Source organism: Sorex fumeus, unplaced genomic scaffold (genome assembly GCF_029834395.1).
Source record: "Sorex fumeus unplaced genomic scaffold, SorFum_2.1 ptg000105l, whole genome shotgun sequence".
Lineage (NCBI taxonomy): Eukaryota > Metazoa > Chordata > Mammalia > Eulipotyphla > Soricidae > Sorex > Sorex fumeus.
The window spans coordinates 160,460-182,835 of NW_026606162.1; the positions used below are offsets into that span (position 1 = coordinate 160,460).

The 22,376-nt window shown below is 43.3% G+C and overlaps 1 long non-coding RNA gene and 1 pseudogene across 1 annotated transcript; both read right to left on the minus strand.

Moving 5' to 3' along the window:
- Positions 1-1,878: 1,878 nt before the first annotated feature.
- On the minus strand, positions 1,879-16,414 carry LOC130042586 (RAD52 motif-containing protein 1-like; annotated as a pseudogene).
- A 1,102-nt stretch (positions 16,415-17,516) lies between these two features.
- Positions 17,517-22,160, minus strand: LOC130042582 (uncharacterized). Its single transcript, XR_008795268.1, has 4 exons — positions 22,085-22,160; positions 19,119-19,183; positions 18,445-18,552; positions 17,517-17,744 (listed from the first exon to the last, which is right to left on the minus strand). It is a non-coding gene; the product is annotated as an uncharacterized LOC130042582 (long non-coding RNA).
- Positions 22,161-22,376: the final 216 nt, after the last annotated feature.

Sequence of the window (22,376 nt, forward strand, 5' to 3'; positions counted from 1 at the left end):
CTATAGTCTACTTTCAGCATGCATCTCCCATCCTGAGAGGATCCTCTCAACACCCTTTTTTGGTGCTCCCTTTTCTATCTGATCTGCCATTTCCCTAGCATGTGCAGCTGGCCTCCAAGCCATGGAGTAGACCTCCTGGTACTTATCTCGGCTCTTCTTGGGTGTTAGTCTCCTATTTTGTTACTTTATGTTCCCCAGATGAATGCATATTTTGGGGAAATCTCGGGTAGTGGTGGGAAAACTCAAAGGTGGTGGAAAGGGGTCATGGTGGTGGAATTGGAGTTGAAATATTAGGTAAAGGTAAAGGTAAAGGCCCTCCCGTTGTTGGTTGATTTGCTTGAGCGTGCCCAGTAACGTCTCCATTGGAGACTTTGTTGTTACTGTGTTTGGCATATCGAATACGTAACGGGGAGCTTGCCAGGCTCTGCCGTGCGGGCAAGATACTCTCAGTGGGATACTGGGCTGGAGTGATAGCACAGAGGAGTTGAAATATTGAGTGTAATTAAATACTGTGAATAACTCTTTGAGAAAAGAAAGAAACAAAACTAGCACTCTGGACTCTTCAATAGAGACTTGTGCTGCTGGGACCCAGCGGGGGTCCATGGTGGGGACTTACCGCCAAGCCCTGTCCACTATGGGCAGGGCGGGCCACAGTAGCCCTGCCCCCAGCAGCCCCACCCCTCGGGCAAGCCCCATTTGAAAAAGCATGGGCGCATTCCGCGCAGGCACAGTGACATGGGGCAAATTTAAGTTTTCCGGGGAAATCATAAAGGTTAGTGGTTTGGAAATCGCTCCAACTGGACTTGGAAGGCGTATTTCATATGTCAGATCTTCAACCTGATCTTCAGGTTGTTCTATAGCTCTTGGTGGAATCATACTCCTAGGATGCAAAGCCAGAGGCGTACTCTCATCGAGGGCGGGAACCAAAGTCCTAGAAAACTTACCAGGGCAGTACTTGTTAAAACCTTAAAGAACCCAGAGTTCGCCAGGGGCTGAAGGGTAGGGGGTGATACAGTGGTAGGATCAGGGGAAGGTGAAAGCCAGGGCTTAGGGGACCCTGGGGGGCCTTGGGGGACTGGGGGTAGGACTCTCCCCCCGGAGTGGAGCTCCCTGCACCAGCAGCCAAATTGGCTGCCAAGTTAGGAGACAAGAGGATAGGGAGTATTTTCCAGTACATTTTCAAGCCTAGGTCTAGGCAAGAAGGGCCTTGTGTCCTCTTCCAGAGGAGCTAAGTTCCAATAACTTCATCAGCACGATGAACGCCAATTGAATCCTATCTCCAGTTTTCATGCGAAATAGTGAAGGCAAGCAGTTTTGAAATGCGGGGCTGAAGGGTAGGGGGTGATTCAGCGGCAGGATTAGGGGAAGGTGAAAGCCAGGGCTTGGGGGGCCCTGGGGGGCTGGGGGTCAGGGGGACTGGGGGTAGGACTCTCCCCCGGAGAGGAGCGCCCTGCAGATGGGTAAGGAGGCAAAGGACTGCAAATATTTGTAATACCATATCCATGGCAAAAAAATTGTCCACTTCCTGAGCCTGAGGATTAAGGCAGCTGGGGCACTACATGTGCATGCCCTTATCACACACGCCCTTGGCAACCACAGACCCTTGGCAACTGCGTAACCCACCCCCTCAGCATCTTTATGAGCCATTAACTGGCCTTTACTGGATCTGGGCAAAGCTGGCCCCTCAAAACCAGCAGGACCCAGGCTTTCCTTCTTCCCCCAAGGCACCAAACACATCCAATCAGGTCCTCTACCCCACCCCCCTTGCCTCCCCTCCCACTCTTGCCACCCAACAGGACTGGGAGTGCCCACTCCTGCCCTGAGGGTGGGGGAGGAACAGCTTGTCCCCAGACAGGGAACACTGGTGAATCAACAGCACTAATCCAGCTGTGGTGGTCTTGGTGCTTCCTCCTCACTACTGAAATCCAAGAGACATTCTTCCTCCCCTTGGCCATCCTGCTTCCAAGAAAGGTAGCTGACCTGCAAAAGGAGCACTACTTTGGGTGAGTGGGGGTTCACAAATGTTGTCATTTCCTTTAAGCTCTTAGTCTCTCTGATTATTTATCACTCTCCTAGAGAGGGGATAGCACGGAATCAGGGACACAACATTTTCTGAAGCAGGGCTCGGGGGCCAGAAACAGTTGATTCTAGGAGACCGTTCTTAAACTGAATGAACAGCCATTTGCACTTCTTTACACCGGCCTGGGGAAATCCCCCTTTCTTGCATGGAACTCAACATAAATTCATGGAGAAAAAGGAGCAAGCTCCTTTCTAGAGGGCTGCCCTTCTAGCACTCGGAGGGAACACTTAAGATGTTCACATCAGAAAGTGACAAGGCTCTCTTGCAATACTGTAACTAGCACCCATTTTACTTTCTTCACAGTCCTTCTTCTCATCCATATCAGTTCTTATTATCTCACACTTCCAGAATATAAATTCCATGAGAAGGGGCTTCTTCCCACTCTCTAGTTGAGTAGAGAGCCCCGAATGGAGTTGGTTCCAAGAGTAGCCTCATTTAGGGCTAGTTTTCTGAATTCTTTGGCATTAGTACGAAATGTCTTCTCACCTTTCTTAGTAAGGTGGACATTGTTATCTCTTTGGGGGCCACACCTGGAGGTGTTTGACGCTGTACCTGACAGTGCTCAGGAGGCCATGCAGTGGCAGGTATCAAACCCAGGTCTCCCTCATCACAGTCCATGTTCCAGCCTGATGAACTATGTCTCAGGCTCCTAAGCTAAGTCTTTTAAGACCCAATTGTAGGTGTTGGAAGTTTTCTTGGTGGGTCTGATTTAAACTATTTTAAAAATTTCTTTGCAGGACTAGATCAATAGTTCAAAAGATTGAGCACATGCTTTGCACAAGAAAGGTTTGAATTTGATCCCTACCATCACCTGGTCCCTCGAGCACTTTGACACGTGATTATAACAAAGAGCCAGGCTGGGTAATTCCTGAGCGCTACCAAGTGTGAACCCCGCTACCTTACCCACAAATAAAATTTATTTTACAAAGGAAAGAAAAAGGCTTTCAACAAGAGGAAGAGAACCACCTTCTCTCTCACTTTCTTCCCTAACTCCCTAACTTTGGAAACAAATTTTCTGACTTTGGGCCAAGTTAATTACTTATATTCAATTCCAAATTTGTTCCCAATGATATGAATCACATTTTGCCGCCCACCGCCTCCTGCATCTCTAGAACACACACATTTAAATAGTGTATTCATATGCTCTCCTGGAAATTAGCAAATTAATTCCTAATTTGGAATACGGTGCAATTGTTGAACAGAAAGGTTCTTTCATAAAATAGTTCATAGGAGATATATATGAGATGCTGAGCTCTAGGTATGATATCATACTTGGAAAAAAATGTAACTTTTCAAATGCTGTAGCATGATGACACATAAGGCCCCACATTCCTAGACCCTGTTTAAGTGGAGTTCAAAAAGGCATTTTTCTGCATCTGGGCCCCGCAGTGGGTTACCGGCGCCCTGCCACCCCAGGGGGGGAAGGGTGCTGTCCCTCCATCTGCTCCCCCTAGAAGGCTTGGTGGCCGCCATCTTCCAGACGCCATTGGAGAGTCAGGTTTGGGCCCTCAGTGAGGAGACACATGGGGCCTCACAGGATGGGGGTGGAGCTTGCCCTTTCCTCCCCACCCCAGCGAGACCCCGAGTCACCTTCCACGAACGGCCTCTCTAGCTCCTGATGAAGCTGCTTAATGGCCATGATCCCAGAGACTCAGGAACAAATCTCGGAACCCAGCAGGTTTTGGCAGAAATCCCTCCAGATTTAATTGTTAAAATTTTGGAATTTCAAAATTGCGCAGCCACTGCTGTGGCAGTGCGGCATCATATGTTATTCAGAACCAGCAATAGAAAAAAAGTTGTCTACGGTTGTCTTTTTGGCAGATATGAGTGTTGGAGTAAAATCCCAAATAATAGTGGTAGGTCTGGTGTCAAAATATTGAATATAATCAAAGTAGAGAGAGAGTAATGTAGAAATCATCTGCCCCACAGGTAGGGGGAGGGCGTGGGATGGGGTATACTGGGGATTTTGGTGGTGGAGAATGGGCACTGGTGAAGGTATGGGTGTTTCATTGTATGACCGAGACTTAAACCCGAAAGTTTTGTAACTGCTCTCATGGTGATTCATTAAATAAAATTATAAAAAATGAAAAAAAAGAGTAAGGTGGAGTTCATGCCCAATTCAACCAGCGTAATCTGTGGCTGCTATTTATGTAGCAGTACTCGTACATTAAAAAAAAAAAAAAAAGGATTTCTCTGACAGAATGCAGAGGGCACTCAGAACTCTCTATTTTTCAAATAAGGGCCAGGACTTCAGGGAAACTTCAGAAATTCTCTGAAGTAAAGTTTGAGAGTTTCATATTTTTCTGGGAACGGTAGAATCGCTAACACATGGTAAAATCTTCTAAAGTCTGCTCATTATTTTGAATTACAGACATCCTGCATATTTCATCCTTGAGTTTTTCTCTTCACGTACTTGAACTAAATCATGTAGTTCTTCGGTTCTGGCATCAGTGAGCTCCTCAAAAAGCCGATATTCCACAGCTAATTTACCACTTTCTGAAATAAAGTTAACAAAGATCAATTCAAAATTATTGGCTAAAATATTCTTTCTATGAAGGTAGTACACAGTGATAGTGGGTGTGTACTTCCTTTATACATCCAATAATTTTATTTCTAAAGCATAAGATAAGAGTATTTTCCTTGTCAATGCAGACATTAAGTTTGGTTCCTTTTGCTTCTCTGTTTTGAGGTCATTCTCAAAGGTGCTCAGGGATTATACCCACTTAGTTCTTGGAGTCATTCCTGGCAATGCAGTGCTGAGCTGGAACTGAAACCTGCTTCCTGCATGCCAAGAATGTGCTCAGCCTGTTGAGCTATCTCTCCAACCCACTGCTTCTTTCATTTCTTTTTATTTGGGGTTTGCAGATCCTACCCTCTGGTACTCAGGGACTGTTCCTGGCTCTGTGCTCCCGGATGGTACTAGAGGGGACCATATGCCGTGCCAGGGATATGCAAGGCTCTGGTACCATCTTCCTAACCCCCCATTGGTTCTTAAAAGTTATTATAGTTGATAGAAATTTTACCAGATGACCACAGAAGTCTCTTTTGCTAGAAAATTGCCCAGACTGCAAGGCTGAAGTCAACCCAGGAGCTACTCGTGTAATAAATAAGGTCTCTGACAACTGAAAATTTCTGTCTCTAAGACTGCAGGGCTATAAAGCAAGGAGAGCAATTCTGTTTGTGGATTCTGTACGGATTATTCAGTTTCCTTTGGGCACAGCCGGAAATATCCATAGCACTAGAAAATTCCATAAGAGGAAAAAAATTAAAAATCTTAAATAGGGGGCTGGAGCAATAGCACAGCGGGTAGGGCGTTTGCCTTGAATGTGGCTGACCTGGGTTCGATTCCCAGCATCCCATAGGATCCCCCAAGCACCGCCAGCAGAATCACTGTGAAGGTTCACAACACATAGTTGGTTGTTAAATAGACTCACAAACACTCAATATGTCAGTGCTGAAAACCAACCCCGAACTGATTCCAGTTAAGTTTCCTCTTCAGTAGGAAAACAGTAGCAATAATTAGAATATTTCGTCCTTTAGTAAATTCTAGGTAAGTCTTTTTAAACATTTATTTTTATTATTTAATGTTTTTCTTATTTTTTTGTTTTTGTGGGTGACACCCAACGATGCAGGGTTTCCTCCTGGCTCTGCACTCAGGAACCACTCCTGGCGGTGCTAGGGGACCATATGGGATGGTGGGAACCGAACTCAGGTCAGCTGCATGCAAGGCAAACACCCCAGCCACTGTGCTATCGCTCCAGCCCCTTTCTTTCTTTCTCTTTTTAATGAATCACTGTGAGATAGAGTTACAGACTTACAAACATTCGTGATTATGTTTCAGTCATACAATGATTGAGTACCCATCCCTCCACCAGTGCCCATTGTCCACCACCAGTGTTCCCAGTATCCCTCCCATGACTCCCTCATTCCACCGCCCCTCCCCCCCCATGGCAGGACTATTCCCTTTTAATCTCTCTCTTCCTTTGGGTGTTGTGGTTTGCAATATAGGCATTAAGTGGCTATCATGTTCGGTCTGTAGTTACCTGCAGCACACATCTCTCATCCCGAATGGGCCCTCCAAGCATCCTTTACTTGGTGGTCCCTTCTCTATCTGAGCTGCCTTTTCCCCCAGCATGCGAGGCCTGCTTTCGAGCTGTGGAGCAATCCTCCTGGTCCCGATCTCTACTATCCTTGGGTGTTAGTCTCCAATTCTGTTACTTTATATTCCACAAATGAGTGCAGTTCTAGGTGTTATTTACTTTTACAATATAAGGTAAGCAAAACTAAAAGTATATTTTTTCAGAAAATTGCAGCTTAGTGAGGCAGGGAGGGCGTTTGCCTTGCACATGGCTGACGTGGGTTCGATTCCCAGCATCCCATATGGTCCCCTGAGCACCGCCAGGGATAATTCCTGAGTGCAGAGCCAGGACTAACCCCTGAGCATCACTGTGTATGGCCCAAGAAAGCAAAGAAAAAAGAAAAGAAAAGAAAATTGCGGCTTAGAAATACCTTCACATATATGTTTAGAGACCTACAGCTGCATTTTAAAAAGTAGAGGGGCCAGAGTTCTATTACTATGGGTAGAACATTTGCCCTGCATGCATACAACGCAGGTTCAGTCCCTGGCACCCCATGTGGTTTCCCGAGTCCTGCTAGAAGTGGTACCTGAGCACATAGCTAGGAGTAAGCCCTAAGCGTCAGCAGGTGTGGCCCAAAAACCAAGAAAAGAAAAGAAAAAAATGGACAGAACTAGTACTTAAACAGAGGATTCTGAAGTTTAGAACCACTATTCTCTTCTGCTTTATTGACAAACAATTGAGAAAGAAGAATTGGATCAAATATTCTCTCTACAGTCTAAACTATTCTACGTTTATACATTGGGGGTAATATTTGCTGTAATTATTTTTCACAGATTTCACAAAGAACAAATTTGTGACTACTCTGTAAAGCATCTAGAAAATAGAGGAATAGGAAGTACTTATATTTCCATTATTTCTCAAAATCAATTTATTTGCTCTTCAAGTAAGAAAACTGCAGGACTTCAAGACAACCTACAAAAGTCTTACCTAAACCACAATGAGCAGTTTCTGAAATGCATCTGACACAGTCTTTTGAATAGCAAACTTCTGAGTGGTCTTCCTTTTCGTAAGGAATGATAATGATCCTAAATCCAACCAAAACAAATGGATTTACTATGCCAACCTCTAGAATTGATTTTTATGACCTCTGAAAGGGGAACTGGGGCTGGAGCTCTAGTACAGCAGGTAGGGCGTTTGCCTTGCATGCAGCTGACCTGGGTTCGAACCCCCGCATCTCATGTGGACCTCCCAGCACTGCCAGAAGTAATTTCTGAGTGTAGAACAAGGAGTAACCCCTGAACATCGCTGGGAGTAACCGAGAAGATAAAAAGGTTATAAAAATAAAAACAAAAATAAAAAAATAAAAAAGAGAACTACATCACGATCTTAATGAGTAAGGGAAGGTACCACGCAAGGCTATGTCTCAAAGGTTCTCTGGTAGGTATATTCTGTCAGGGCTATTACCATACATTTTTGCTGTCTGATCTATTCTGGACATTCGTAAACAGGTAAACTCGAAGGGAATTAGTCAAGACCATGGCACAAATCTCATACTGATTATGTATTTCAAATGGGCAAATTGAAGCTAGACACCTATAGACTCCTCTACTATACACTAGGAACTTGACATACCTCACACCACTAATAATCCAAGAGTATCACTAAACATTTGATGGGATTTAAAGTAGAAGGCTACCAGTCATACAGGGACATATATTTTTACAGATGTGTGTATATATAGGAGTGTATATATACACACACAAACACACACACAAACAAACAAGGCTCAACCTTTAACAACATGTCAGTAACCTCTTATTGAAGGGCTTAATGGTCCCTGGGGGAAGTAGAACAATCTTCACATACTTTCCTCTAAGGAAACTTTTTTGGAGTATTTTCAGTAGTTGATTCAGAACACAATACAAAATAAATTCTTTCGGTTCTGCTTTGGGGCAGGGGTTCAGGTTCGAGATGGAAACATACAAAATATGGTGGTAAGAAGGTGTACTGGTGGTGGGATTGGCGTTTGAATATTAAATGTAATCAAATATTTTGATTTTAGCACAGAGGTAGGGCGTTCGCCTTACAAGCGGCCAACATGGCCGACCCGAGTTCGATTCCTCCGCCCCTCTTGGAGAGCCCGGCAAGCTACCGAGAGTATTCGATATGCCAAACACAGTAACAACAAAGTCTCCAATGGAGACGTTACTGGGCCCGCTCGAGCAAATCAACGATCAATGGGAGGGCCTTTACCTTTTACCTTATAATAATAAGTTACTTTATAATAATCACTGTATCACTGTCATCCCGTTGTTTATCAATTTACTCGAGTGGGTGCCAGTAACGTCTCTATTCCTTCCAGTGATGAGATTTTAGCAGCTTCTTCCAATGATTGGAGCACTTTCAGGATAAGGGGAATGAGACTTGTTGGTATTACTGTTTTCGGTATATCGAATATGTCACAGGGAGTCCCCAGCCTCTGCCCGTGTGGGTAGGATACTCTCAGTAGCTTGATGGGCTCTCCAAGAGGCAAATATTTATATATTTCTCTCTATGACTTGTTGCCTACTGTCTGAACTCCATCAAATATGGTGTGGCAATTATAGAAAATGGGTAGGAAGTGTCTTCTAATGTGAAAGCGCCCTGGCCTGGAGCGTGGCGGCAGTTGGGTAGTGGGACAGGAAGGACTCTCACCTGCCCCTCTCTGGAGTGCCTCGAGGAAAACAGCCTGGCATGGAGTCGATTACTTTGCAAAAATTATAGTGTTCTGGGCTTGAGCAATAGCACAGTGGATAGGGCATTTGCCTTGCAGGCGGCTGACCCAGGTTCGATTCCCAGCATCCCTTATGATCCCCTGAGCACCGCCAGGAGTAATTCCTGAGTGCAGAACCAGCAGTAACCCCTGTGCTTCACTGGGTGTGACCCAAAGAGCAAAAAAAAAAATATTATAGTGTTCAAAGCAGACCCGAGTCACCTGGATACCGCAGCTAGGAATAACGGAATTGGATAACTGGTAATTCTAGAGCTAATATATCCCGATGGGCGCTGAGCCCATTCCCAGGGGATGAGTGCACTTCTCAGATTAAAAACCAATCTGGTCAGCCTCCCCTTGGTTCCGGCCATGGGGAAGTGCAGGCGGCTTTGGTGATGGTGACTAGATAACCTCAGGCAGATGGCACGCCCCTACCCCCCACGGGGTGTGACAACCCATTCAAACATCTGCCCTATCACCTATCAACTTCAGGAACTTGAGGAAGATTTGGTAGTGGAAAGGATGAGCTGGTCTCTCCCTAAGATTCACCTACCAGAGTCTGTTCCAGTTCTTTCACTAACAGTGCTGCCTTTAATTTAATACCCTAAGCCTAAATGCCACAGATTCTGGGGGGAAAAACATTTTTATTTGGGTATTTCATTGTCAAAATGAAGATTTCGCTGGGATAACAGACAATTACACATGATCTGTATTTGAAAAATTACTTTGGAACAAAGAAGACTGTTACCCCCAAATAGGAGAAACACTATTCCCATCCCTATACCCCTAAGGTTCTTGGTAAGCAGACAGCTCTAAAATTGTGAAGGGTCCCCAGGTCCTTCCCCCACCAAAAAGAAAAGGTTCTGTTGGTTACTACCTAAGATTTAAACAAGTATTATTAAAAGCATCGGCCCATGGCTTTAGCAGCTTACTTAGCAAGGAGAGGGCAGTTTGTGATGTATCTGAAAATATGATGAGAGAGAGAGAGAGAAAGAGAGAGAGAGACAGAGAGAGAGAGGGAGAGAGAGAATGAATTCTTACCCACACCCCCATTCCAGTCCCCACAGAGACCTTCCAGTTTATCCAAAGTCTCCTCGGCTCTGCCAACTCCAGGGCTCTTGCCAAAGGACGACAAAACCACCTCTAAAGCACAGAAGATCTTCACGCTTTGCTTCTGAAGTGGTGCCACAATATCTTCATTTTCCCTTTCTTCAAGTTCAGAAAGATCCTGAAGCTGTTAAGAGTTCAGATTGAAGGTCCTTCTGAACATCTCAATGTAGATTTTAAAATGTTTAATTAGATGCCACTCAATGCCTCTTTCGCAAACCACAGCACCCAAAAGGAGAGAGTGAACTAAGGGAAATGCCCTGCCACAGAGGCAGGGTGGGATGGGGAGGATGGGGGGGTGGGAGGGATAGGTATTCGATCATTGCATAACTGAAACCCAAGCACAAAAATTTGTAAATCTACAAATGTACCTCATGGTGTTTCACTATAAAGTTCTAAAAAACAAAAACATATTTCTGGAAAAAAAAGTTTAATTAGAAATAAAAACGAAACTCCAGCAATCCTTGCCAACCGTTGAAGTAACCTGTGACTTCAACATTAAACAAAACTTCCCAGCCATGAACATACAGAGCACACAAGACTTGTAGAATATGGACACCACCGTCAACTCACTGAGACCTTATTGATTCTGGGGTGTGACCGGTGATCCAACACTTTCACTTAGACGACTCTCATCTATCAGGTCTGTAGGTTCTCTGAGCCTGCTGGGGTAACACCCCACAGAGCTGGGAGTCGTGCAATACTCAGGACAAAACCCAGGGCCTTGAACACGGTGGGCACAAGTTCCGCACTTGAACTCTCTCCCCGCTTCGTACCTTGACAATCCTTTTAGACCATCCATTGAAACCAAAATATTAGTTTGCCAGTTCCTGGCACTGGGAGCTGTTTAGGGCAAGTGTAGAATGTCGAACTGCTTTATGTCTGCTGAGACGAACCTAAAGACATAAGAGAGATACCCGAGATTAGGAACGACTTCCCACAGAGATCTAATTCAGCCCACCCAAGACTTCTCAGTACAAGTTTCATAAAGTGGCCGTGAAGAGCAAATCAAACAAACTTTGCTGGTTGCTGTAGTTTCAGAGCCATACTCAGCAGTAATCAGTTACTCCTAGCTCTGTGCTCCGAGATCACTCCAGGTGGTAGTTGGGGGAATCATGTGCGGCTGGGGATAGAACCAGGTTGGCAGCAAGCAAGGTCAGCCCATTAACTCCTGGCCTATTTCTTTGGTCCTTTAAACAGTTTAGGCATTAAGTTCATAGGAAGCACTAATACGTATTATTCTCAAGCCGTGATACTTTTCTGCATTATTTCCAAAATCTCTGATTAATCTGAGCGTGTCCCTGACTTCTGGTGGCAAGTGAAACTATAAGCTGTAAGATCTGCAAGATTGTAGATAAGCAAAAGAAGTAAATTGCTTCAGTGATTCTATCTAGAAGCTCTTGCTAGAAGCTCTTGCCTGTAACTATAACCTGAAAGATAGGTAAGATAGACCTGCCACCAAAGCAAGACCTCATCTACAGCACTCCTCTCTCCAAATTATTAGCCTTGCTAGAAGAGACTATAGTTTCGTTTATTTTTTGTTATACCATTTTATAAGCAACGATCACCTGCATTTCTCGAGAAATGGTCTCGTTCCTGACGTTCCATTCACGCTCAATGGGATGAACATCTCCGAATGCAACAGTTATGTGTACCTAGGTCGACAAGTCAACATGACGAATGACCTGGCACCTGACTTGCGCAGGAGAAAGAGAGTGGCTTGGAACGCCTTCAAGAATGTTGAAGAAATAGCTAAGAGGACAAAGAACCTCTGGCTCCGGGCACATCTCTTCGATTCCACTGTTCTTCCTGCATTATCATATGCCTCAGAGACCTGGGCCCTACACAAACATGATGAGAACGCTATTCGAGTCTCCCAAAGAGGAATCCAAAGAGCTATGCTTGAGTATCATGCTTCACTCAAATGAGAGAAAAGAATCCGAAATTTCCACCTTCTTCAACGGTCAAGAATCAGGGATGCTGTCTCATTTGCCAAGGCGTCGAAAATCAGATGGGTTGGACACGTAATGAAATTTGGAGATGACTGCTGGACTAGAGCCATTACGGACTGGATTCCACGGGACATCAAAAGATCATGTGTCCGTCCACTTATGAGATGATCAGACTTCTTTATCAAGACCCTGAATGATCGATTTGAGGCTCTTCGTGTTCCTAGAATGAGCAGATGCCATTGGGCTACAATAGCACGCGATAGGGATGAATGGAGACATTGCTGGCGCCCGCTCGAGCGAATCAATGAATAACGGGATATCAAGTGACCAAGTGATCAAGATCATCTGCATAAGAGATTCTTTATAAAATACAAAATACCTGTATTCTAACTTCACTAAATACATTACTGTGGACTTCTTATATCATTAGTTCTTAAATGACAATTTTAACTTTCAGCCAATATGTACTATATGAACTTATTAATAAAAATTCAAATGCAAGGGTGGAGAGATAGTCCAATGGGCAAGGCATTTTTGCATTGCATGTGGCCAATCTGGGTATGACCCCCAGTACCCCATGTGGTGCCCCCAAGCCTACTAGAAGTGATCCCTGAGTGCAGAGTCAGAAGAAAGCCTTGAGCATTGCAAAACATAAAAGAAAAACTATTCAAACACAAATAAAAGCAGAGCAATACTAATTATTGATTTGTTTCATGTGCCTATCACTATAACCAGTTTATAAGCACCTTGAGTGCTCAAAGAATCCATATTGTATCCTTTCCTCATTCTCTGAAGCAAGAAAAGTGTGTTACTCACAAAGGCTTGATAGTTTGTTGGTTGAGAGAATAAATCAAGGAATGAGAAAAGAGAACAAAATTAGTTTCTCCAACCTAAAGCTGCCTGAGGAGAGGGAGCAATGAAGACTGATCTTTGAATGCTTACACCACAGACTGGCCTGGACCTGTAGTGACTGCAGTTTTGTCAACTTAGGAAGCTTCTGAAGGGTTCTGAGACCCTGGAGAGGAGTTACCTTAATTTTGTAACAGTTTTTTTTTATTCATTTTTTTGCTGGTAACTATGAAGAAATTCTCTGATGACTTGAGTCTTTCCTTCATTTTACATTAAGATCCCCTTTACTTTTCTGTACTTATAGGAGGCCAAAGATAGACAAGAACAATGGGTGCTCTCCAAGTTATAAAAGAACCTCTCATGGAAATGGATAATTTTCAGAGATAAGGTAGTAATCCCAGCCTGTGCATGAGAAGATCAAACTAGAGTACCACCTTCACAACTACATACTGATTTACAGAATGTTGCCATTATCACTATACTGGTAATGAATCTTATGCCATAAAAATCTCAACACCATATTTATGAAACTCGCCTTCCTCCTGGGGTGCCCTCACTCATGCAAGGTCTATGCTCTGCCACTGAGTCACATCCCTGTTCCTACGAAATGGTCTTAATAGCCAATGAGAGAAAGGGGTGGGAGGAGTACCACTCATTAATTACAATGGATATAGCACTGTAGCACTGTCCTCCATTGTCCATAGATTTGCTCGAGTGGGCACCAGTAACGTTTCACAACAAATTGTGAGATTCTATTACTGTTTTTGGCATATCGAATACGTCATGGGTAGTTAGCCAGGCTTGGCAGTGGGAGCGAGATACTTTCGGTAGCTTTCGGTAGCTTGTAAAGCAAACGCTCTACCCGCTGTGCTATTGCTCCAGCCCAAAATGGATATAAGTGTATTTATTTATTTTGGGGTTTGGGGCCACACCTGGCAATGCCCAGGCTTCATCCTGGCTCTGCACTCAAGAACCCCTCCTGGTAGGTCTTAGGAGGGGATGCCAGGGATCCAACCAGTGTTAGCAAGTGGAAGCCAAGAGCTTTCCCCCTCTTTACTATCACTGTCCTCCCGTTGTCCATCGATTTGCTGGAGCAGGTCCAGTAACGTCTCCATTTTGAGACTTGTTGTTACTGTGTTTGGCATATCGAATACATCACAGATAGCTTGCCAGGCTCTACTGTGCGGGCGAGATACTCTTGGTAGCTTGCCGGGCTCTCGGAGAGGGGCGGAGGAATTTAACTCGGGTCGGCCATGTTGGCTGCGTGCAAGGCAAATGCCCTACTGCTGTGCTATCGCTCCAGCTTTTCAATTGCTATGGCCAAAAACGTTTTCAAATCCAGCTGTAATATGACCGTGAGATGGCCAGAGTCTAGCTGCAGCTTACTGTCTGCAAAGCAAATAAGGTCCATGAGACCTTGATTTCACTCCTAGGGGTTGGAGTAGGGGCTGAAGCAGGTGTTGGGTCTGCAGAGGAGCAGAAGAGTCTGTGGTCACACGAAGGGGTGTTCTCATGTCTGATCAAGTCGCAGGCAAGGACAAAAGGACGGGGAGTGAGAATGACCACAAGAGAAGCCACTTCAGGGAGCCAATCAGAGGAGGCTTAGAATTATCATGTGAAAGGCTTGGAAACCATAATTCTCATTCATATATTCAGAAGTATGGGAGGGGGTGGGGGTCTGCACGGGAAAACAGCGGAGCGGGGGACCCCTAGGTTCTAACCCCATCCCCTCCACACCCAACCCTGCTCCACCAAAATTGAACCGAACCACAGAAGAATGGAAATGGGCCAGACAAAAGAATGGGACTAAAGATGGAATTCAGGAGCTGGAGACCGTGGAGCCCCAGGAGCACCCAAAGGGAAGAATGTTTTCAGTGGGAAATGGGAACACAGGGTGGGCACCGGGAACAGTGGGCGGAAGACAGAGCGATGATGCTGGCCGTGAGTCCCTCCAGGTAGCAGAACTGTCAAGCACATATTGGACCCCCTCAAAGCCAGGTGGAGGCTGTGAACTGGGCTCTGACGCTTCCAGCTAGTCTCTTACTGCAACCAGCCTCGGAGTTTCTGCAGAAGACAGCCTGTGGGGACTCGCCGTGTGTTGCCTGGATACTGGTAGACACTGCAAGGCAGCGGGAAGCTGGGGGGGCAGGGGGTATCTGGCAGTGCAAGGTGCCCCAGCCCAGCACTGCTTCCCATGGCCCCCATCCCAGCCAAGCGCCAACCCACCTTCAGCGGAGAGGACTGGAAAAGCGGCTGCAGGTTGCAGGCCCATTGGGCTGAGTGGGCGGCGCACGCGAATACAATGTGACCACGGCCTAGAACCACGGATGGGGTGGCAGCAGCGCTGGGGAAGACCCGCACGGCATTCAGAAGGCGAAGCGGGGAAGGCTGAGGACAGAGAATGTTGCAGGGACGCCGCGGTCACCCACCGCACAGAACTAGAATTTCCTCCATCTAGAATATTTCTCTATACCCTCAAACCCAATACAGTAATACACACTTCTCTAATACTGCATACTGTTTTTCTTCTATAGTCTAAACGGAAAGTTTTTATCTATAGAACTGAGGTTGCATGAAGGTTGGTGTGGGGAGGGTGGAGAATTGGGAAAGGTCCTTGAGACATCAGTCAAAGGAATTAGTCGCTGGTGTTACGTGTGGTACTGCAAAGATGTATGCACAAAATCAATGATTTACGATACTGTAAATCCTGGTATCACAATAAAATTGACATAGTTAAAGATTTTTTAATAAGAAAGCACTGAAACAAGCTATATTTAGCATCACAATAATTTTACATACCAAAGTAATATCTGATTTCATATTAATTCTTGTAATTCCCTAGAAACGATAATATTTTTATCTAAAATATGCCTTTTCACACTTAGGACCTCACACATTTACCTCTTTGTGTTTGCATTACTGATAAGAACTTTGTAGCATTTTACTAATCACCATTTACATGGTACATGGTAAAAGACAAGTAATCATTTTTTTAAATATTCCACAAAACTCTGAAAATCTTAACTTTAACATGGCACTTTCAGAAATTTAAACTGCAGCTTAAAAATATCAACTGCGCTCAAACACATTTTCATTATTTTAAAAGATCCTACAGACAACAGTAAGCAAAATGAAAAAAAAAAACGTGAGCTGCACACAGTAATGAAGTTGAATGACTGGAGAGCTTGCTCAATGGGCTGACCACATGCTTTGCATGCAGGAGGCCCATGTTTAATGCCCATCACCACCAAGTTCCCATCATCAAAAGAAGTCCCCCCGAGCACCAAGACAGGAGTATTCCCCAAGCACCAACAGATGTGGTCCCGAAACAAACAAACAAACAAACAAAAAATACATACCCTATTCCCTAATCAGTATTTCTACAAGACAAGCAATATTTAAGCACATTATCAAGGTAAAAAAACCAACAGACTATACTTATCCAACTCAAACCCTTATTCATTCAGAATCACAAATTAAAATGGAAAAATGACCTCTACTCCAAACCAGAAAAAAACTCTTCAAAACAACTTTGCAGTAAAGCAGTATACATATCAGCAAGGTATTCATGAAGGCTACCTTCAATGGAAACCATCGTTTCCTTTATATTCTTTACTTTTAGAAGTTTACTGCAAAGAGACAAAAGTATATGGAAGCTGGAAGTTTACAAAGGAACTTTCTTTGTTCTATTCAAGGAAAATATAAAGAACCAGTAAAAGTAAAATTCACTTTCCAGAAAATGTTTCTAGTCATTGTAAATAATAGTAAATCCACAATTTTTAAGAGACTCTTTTCTTAAAGAATGCCCAAACTGCAATACATACAACATTCAAAGTTATAGAGATATTCAGATTGCCATTTTCCTTACCATTGTTAAAAAAAACAACAAGGAAAATTTAAGCCTCCAATTTTGATAGATTATATTATGGTCTATATAATAGCATAACCTGTTGGAAGAACTTTTATATCCAACAAACAAACATAGACTATGACTCAAAATAAAATCACAACATAGAGCAAGAACTTTACTTTGCATTTGTTAGTATAATAGGGTACAAATTCACATGCTTGCAAAAGTGGAGATGAAACAACAATCAGCAAACTTGTAGGTCACCAGGAAGCTGAAGGTTTGGGAAACAGAGAAGCTATTTCCACTTTAATCTTGTCCCTTGAGTAGTGGCATAGGAGAAGACTCAAGAACAAAAAATGAGAGCAACCAAGGATAATTTACTAAAATTCACCTTTAAAAAAGACTGAATCTGGGGCTGGAGCGATAGCACAGCGGGTAGGGCATTTGCCTTGCACGCGGCTGACCCAGGTTCGATTCCCAGCATCCCAGATGGTCCCCTGAGTACCGCCATGGGTAATTCCTGAGTGCAGAGCCAGGAGTAAACCCTGTGCATCACTGGGTGTGACCCAAAAAGTCAAAACCAAAAAAAAAAAAAAAAAAAAGATTGAATCTGCCATCTTGGATCTCTGCACCTGGTGTAACTCCCATAGTACAGTCTTTGGCATAAGTTAAATAACATATTCCCCATTCAGATGCCATGTAATTTTGAATTGATAGGCCATACAAATACAAACTAACTGTGGCTAGTCAGTAACTTGTAGCTAAATATCAGATAAGCATTAACATAGAACTCTGAAAGGGAAGGGGAAAAAATACGATAAAAAGAATGGAATTTTAAACTATCACACAGTATTTAATCACCTTTATGGGGAAAAAGTGATTAGGGAAAAAAAGTGAATAGAAAATAGAAAAGACAGGAGTATTTTGAAATGTTTACTAATTACCATAAATATATTTGTAATTGAGGTAACTGCTATAACTTCAAGCCCCATTCGTATCCTTTTTTGTTTTTCACAGTAAGCGTTCCAGGTATCTTCGTTAAACCCATAATTAAAATAATCAGAAAGGTCAGCGCCTAAAAAGAAGACACAACTTTTGTATGCAAGTATTTCAATCCTATTTTTATGCAGCAAATAAAATATAAAAATGTAAATGATAAGTTCTATAAGTATAAATACTTCTTCAAATTTTACTAGTTCTCCCGATTATTACTCTAGCACCACAAAACTATGTTTTTAATGAAATTTCCTTTATAAATGGCATTATAAGAAAATACTATGCTATGCAAGACTAATATAATGCTAAGCTACTGTTACAATTTAGCAACACAGGTCATTACTGCGAATTATGCTTAGGACATTTATAATGACATTTACAAAAATCCTATGAATACTATTGATACTGAAAGTTAGGTACTTCTCTAATGACTTTAATACAAAACATCTTTTAAAAATCTGCAATCCAGAGAGATAAGTCAAAGAACTAGAATGAATGCTTTGAATATAGATGCCCAGGTTTGATCACAAGCACACAGGTAACCAGTCATTGCCAGCAGACCTCAAGCACCATCAGGTGTTCCCAAGAAAAATCCAGTCCTCTTCTGCTGGGGAAACAGCTCGAGTATTAGAGCACATGCTCAGTGGCCTGGAGCACACTCCCGGGTACCACAATGTTCATCCCAGAAGACTGAGCATCACACACACTGAGTGCCCCAGGACCTTGAGGGTCACTGAGGCTGGTCCCAGGGAGGGGTATGGAGTCATTTATCATCTTACCAGGTTTACACCATGGTTTATCTTCAAAAGAATCCAAATCTACCTCCAAGAGTGGAACTCCATTAATACTTCTAGGTGCATCGAGCTCTACCCCTTTGACTTTTGTTCCTTTTTTAACAAATACAAAATAGAGAAAGAATGGCATGAGCAAGATACTGAGAGAAAAACAGAAAACACCATTTTACTAGTGATAGCTCTCAATAAAACAAAGGCTTCAATGAGAACATTAGAGTCAGGCATACTATAGGAATAAGCACGTTATCAATAACAGTAAGTTTAAACTTTAGGGAAGAAACTCTAAGATAAAGTGTACGGATTAGGAACTTGTTAACTCATTCAAATAAATTCCTGTACCAATATGTACCAATAACTTCCAGGTGTTAAATCCCTTTTTATATGCTGTGAACTATAACAGGTCTTACAGGGTTGTACAAACAAGTTAAAATCAAAAGAGGGAAAGAAACCTCGTGACCCACAAACTCTACAAATACGTATTCTCTTACAAAGCCTTTCACAGAGAAAAGTTTCCCCATCCTTGAGACACAAGTTTAAACGACTCTCTTGAATTGAACTGAAGCACTCTTCAGATCACCTGTGATAGCTACTATAGTCTGTACGTTATTCAGGCATAGTCATTACTTTCCTACTGATGCACTGGCAAATACAAATTTTACCTGTAGTTCCATAAACTCTTCCTCCTGTCTTGATATTAAGATTCACTGGTGCTTTTCCGTAACTCCTAAGAACAACAAAAATTATTCTGATAATCCTGAACTAAACAAAAATAGCAATATACTCCATGTATACAAGTTATACATATATAGACTGACATTGACTAACATGTTTTAAAAAAGTGGGTGTGGGGGAGGGTTCCGAAGTGCTGATTAGGGGACCTAAGGGTCCCTTCCTGCCATTACTGTGGTCGGCAGTTCAATGCCTGGGTCTGAGAATGCAATGTTCTTCAAGCACTGCAGTACCAAGGATTATCTAGAGTACCCCAGTTGTGCTCAGAGACCTTCAGAGCCAATTCAGCAATGCTCGGGGGACCAGGTGGTGTCGGGGATCAAACTAAACTGGTTACAGGCAAATCAAGTGACTTAACTCGCTGTACTATTTCTCTGACCCCTAGGGGGAAAAAAGTCTTAATTTTTTGTCACTTATTAAACAAAAAATTTAAAAAAAAAAACAGATATTCTGGGATCAAGAAAGATAGTGCTGAAGGCCTTCAAAAGTACCCCCAGATGTGTCCTTGGAAGCACCTGAGCACGACTGGAACAATACGACCACATACATTGGCCCTCAAATTAAACCACCTACCATTGGGCTGAGAATCACTCGCAGTGAGGCCTGGGCCACCTGAACAAAGGGAGGACTCTTCCACAAAAGAAACAATTACATCTTATATGTTTGGGTTAGGGCACATACATAATATGAGCATGACCTGGGCATCATCCCCAACACAATCTGACCCCTCGCACACTGCCAGATTATTATCCAGGGGTCCCAAGCACTGTCACTGCTGCTCAAACAGCCAAGAATCAACAGGAGGAAATCCCCAAGGGCAAGGGGGCCCCGGAGCAACACCTGGCAGGCCTATCCCTAAAAAAATTCATTCCAGGCCATTAGCACTGAACACCACTTAGGAAGCCACCCCACTCCCCAATTCTCCCATGCCCCCCCAAAAGGGGGTCTTAAAAGTTGAATGTTTTTTTCTTCAAAAACCTACCTGCCAGTACATGTCCCACTGTTACACACTTCCCAAGAAACTAAGCTGGTCAAGGGAAAGTAGCACTGTAGCACCGTCCTCCCGTTGTTTATCGATTTGCTCGAGCGGGCACCAGTAACGTCTCACAACAAATTGGGAGACTTGTTCTTACTGTTTTTGGCATATTAAATACATCACAGGTAGCTTGCCAGACTTTACCCTGGGGGCGAGATACTCTCGGGCGGAGGAATCGAACCCAGGTCGCCATGTTGGCCACATGCAAGGCAAACGCCTTACCCACTGTGCTGTCACTCCAGCCCTAAAGCGTAAGTAACACATTTATATATACATCTTGTCCTCATTTCCTTGCCTCCTACTTAATTCAGTAGTCAGCAATCCTGTAAGAAAGAAGTAATAAGAAATAGTCCTTGTTTTATAATCCAGTGATCTCCTTTAGGCTCTCACTGCATTCAATACTGTTAGTAGATCGTCTTTCAAATACATGGACTACTTTTGTCCATAAAATAAATTCATAAAATGAAATCAATCTAAACCAAAACCAGAATGTGGTTGTTGGTGTAAGTGGTTAATGACGGAGAGAAAACAATAGGGAACAGGTTTCTAGAATGCGAGTACCATTCCATATCCTGATCTGCGTGGAAGTTACATGAAAACGAAACACTTGTAAAGATGAACTCAATTTCAATTAACGTAGTAAAATATACCTGAAAACAGAGGGAAAAGCTAAAATTTGGAGCCAGAACCCCATTCACATTCAAGGTTTAGCCAATATTACTTATGTGATTTTGGCCTAAGACCTGTATACATTTTCCTTAACAGTAATTTAGATAGCCACGAAGTGCTAGATCCCACATACCTGGGAGTCCAAAGGAATTTCAAGCAAGTATGTGAAAGTATTTCATTTTAACATGAATCTCCCACATTGACCAGATCAGTTATATTTTCAATTAACGTCTCGACAAGCCGTGAAGCCATTGAGTTCTCCAAGTTACCCATAATTCTGTTTAGTACTCAAAAGTATCTTCTTTATCCCCCCATTTTAACTTAGATCAAAGAATATAACATGGATTCACAGTCAGCCTTCTAGAGAGGTCTGTGCTAATGGACCCCTCCCTCACTTTCCACTTACCTCTCCACCCTCTACAGCCCAACTCTGCAACTTTCATCCACAAAAACTGTCTCTCCACAGCTCTTTTTCATGGTCATTTTCACTCATCCCCTCCTGATAATTCTTTTCAAAATTTTTTGGATGTTTCACAATCATCAGTTTGCTCCTGGCCGAATTCCACTATCCGGATAAGTCTCATCCAGAAATTAATTTTGAAAAACTCCAGCATGCAGGTTTTGTGATTGAAATCTCCAGCTTTCATGAGGTCAGGGAGGGTTCCCTCCCTCCATGTATCCCTGTTCTTCTGGAAGCCCGGCAGGAACACCTCCAGCGCCATGTGAGCTCTCTCACAGGCCATGATCCAGAATAAATTAGAATAACAAACTTAGAAATAAATCTTGAAAGAGATCAAGAATTTCTCTCGGATCCTGCACAAGGCTGAGTCATCCAGAGGCAACCCAGAGAGGAACGGGTGAATCCCCACGTCCACCCAAACAGAGTGCCAGCAGCCAAAAACCTCCACATTCCACAATCAGCTTTCAGAGATCGGGCACAGACTACCCTCTGTGCTTCTGGAAGCCCAGCCGTCAGGCCTATGCCCCAAAGCCACCAGTTAAGAATTTCACTCCATCTGTTACTCCGTCAACACTTTTGGACACCCTGGAGTGTGTGGATGCAATTCTGGCTACGCAACATCTCTAACTCTGTAACACTGTTAAGCCAGAAGTAGCACACCAGACTGGATGGTATGTAATATGAAAGGCAACCAATTTCAATTGACAAAATCTATATACAGAAGGCTTTACCTGTAACGTCTTAGTAATCTCTTACACAAGGTTTAAGGGCTCCATGGTGAGATAGAAGAATCTTCACTACCGGGGCTGGAGCAAAAAAGCAAACAAAGAAAAAATTCACAATCTTTCTTCTAAGGAAACAGTTTTTGATCATCCTTTTATCAAATTATTTATAACGAGCAATGTAAAATAAATAATAGTGGGTCTGCTATGGGGGCACGTTCAAGTGGTAGTTGGGAAAATTGGAAATAATGGTGGTGAGAAGGTGCAATGGTGGTGGACTGGTGTTGGAATATTAAATGTC